At 34.8% G+C, this 1,942-nt stretch overlaps 1 non-coding gene across 1 annotated transcript; it reads left to right on the forward strand.

Moving 5' to 3' along the window:
* The first annotated feature begins 903 nt into the window (after positions 1–903).
* On the forward strand, positions 904–975 carry Trnac-gca. Its single transcript has one exon. It is a non-coding gene; the product is annotated as a tRNA-Cys (tRNA).
* Positions 976–1,942: the final 967 nt, after the last annotated feature.

The following is a 1,942-nucleotide window of genomic DNA, read 5'->3' on the forward strand; positions in this document are numbered from 1 at the left end:
AATTTCAGCCGGTGGCTAGTATACGTCTCCCTCATTGGGTATAAACAAAACTACATTTTCACGTCTTACAAACACTCGTTCAAATTGTTTCTAATTGCATTTTCCAATATGTTTCTCTTGAATCCACCACATTGACAACGTAACCTGAAAGCTTTTTTTTCTAATTAGAATTAATTTAAACATCTCCTCCAATAGGAAGCTTGTACGCACAACTTGTATGCAATATTTTCTTTCTGGCCTTAGGCAATACGATAATGGTCACGATAATAAATTATCACTTGAGCTTTGGATAGTTATGCCCTTGGATTGCAAAATCGTTTGTCCCTTGTTTAATTTATTTTTTTTATGAAAAACAACAGAAGTTGCTTCTAACTAAAACCTAAGTTTTTTTTTGTATTTTCATTATCCTAATCAGAATTTTGCGATGACCAGTAGTTAGTTAGCGTGCATGGTGGCAAGTTTCTTACATTTTCCTATAGATGGCTTTTCGTTGTCATGCTTTGAGCTTTTGCGAAGACAATTTAACCTTTTTTGGACAATACGACGAACATCAAATGAAATAAATCAAGTTATTCTAATATGATTTAATAACATTTGATAATTTCATAATTGTAACTTAAATTTGGCTCAATTTACAAACTTCTTCTGAAATGTGTCGCGGTTTCCAATGCTTGAATGCTAAATTGAAGCTTCCCATATCTTAGTAACAAGCAAGCGATAAAATTCAACAAGGAACAACATTGTATACATCGCGCACCAAATATAAGCACGACAGTGTTGATCATTCCTACGCAGTGGAACGTTGATGACGTTCGCTAGTTTGTTTACCGTCTCGTTACCACATGATGGTGTGATGCGCAATCAGTTCTTTCGTTCCCGTTCTGTCGACGTTACTTCATCACAGGGGGTATAGCTCAGTGGTAGAGCATTCGACTGCAGATCGAGAGGTCCCCGGTTCAAACCCGGGTGCCCCCTCTGACGATCTTTTTTGTAGTGTATATTAGTATCCAAATCGTTGATTGTTTTGTACCAGAGGGGTATGGATCGGTACGGAATGTAATAATGTGAATCTTACAATTTCTACAATTGCCTCGCATTTATGGACTAGTTCAAGAGAACAAGTCATACATCCCACATTGTTAACCTTTCTAGTGCGATGACCTTAATACCCAAAGCCTAAATTTCTATGTACAATTTTTATTAAATATATTTTCAATACCGTAAAACGGGGTAACTTTGATAGTGCGAAACCCACAACATGTTAAACGAAATAACGATTTTTCTGTCAATCAGTTAAGCAAAACGAATGCAAAAGTAAAGAGTATTAGTATGTCAGAGCTATTTTCGTTGGAATCAAATGCGTTTGAGGATTTATATGCAACTATTAAAAATTTATAAGATTTTAGCATTTTTGCAACGCTCACAAACAATCTGTTCTACGATCACTATTTGATAAAGTCATGATGAATTCGTCACTTATCCTTGACAGACTAGTTATAGTAGAACATGAATACGGTCTCAAATCTCTTGGCGAAGACAATTTTTACAAACTGGGCCATTTTTGTAATCTAAGTCAGAAATATCCATATAGCGTTAAACACCTAGAGGTATGCAATGCCCTATAAATGTTCCGTAATTCATGAAAAATCATATCCATTCAAAACAAACCTTTTGGCAATCTATCAACTGCAATCAAAAGCTAGGATGCCAGTACTTGATTTAAAATTATAAATTGTGAAAATGCTTTTCGCTAAGGGATTTGTGACCATATCCAAGTTCAATGATGACTAGGCTGTCAAAGATAAGTGACCAACTATTTAAAACTACATCAAATAGTGATTGAAGAACAGATTGTTTGTAAGCGCTTCGAAAATGCTAAAATCGTATCAATTTTCAATATTCGTATATGTATAAAGCCTCAAATATTCTCGATTCCAATAAA

The sequence above is a fragment of the Aedes aegypti genome, chromosome 2 (genome assembly GCF_002204515.2).
Source record: "Aedes aegypti strain LVP_AGWG chromosome 2, AaegL5.0 Primary Assembly, whole genome shotgun sequence".
NCBI classification, from domain to species: domain Eukaryota; kingdom Metazoa; phylum Arthropoda; class Insecta; order Diptera; family Culicidae; genus Aedes; species Aedes aegypti.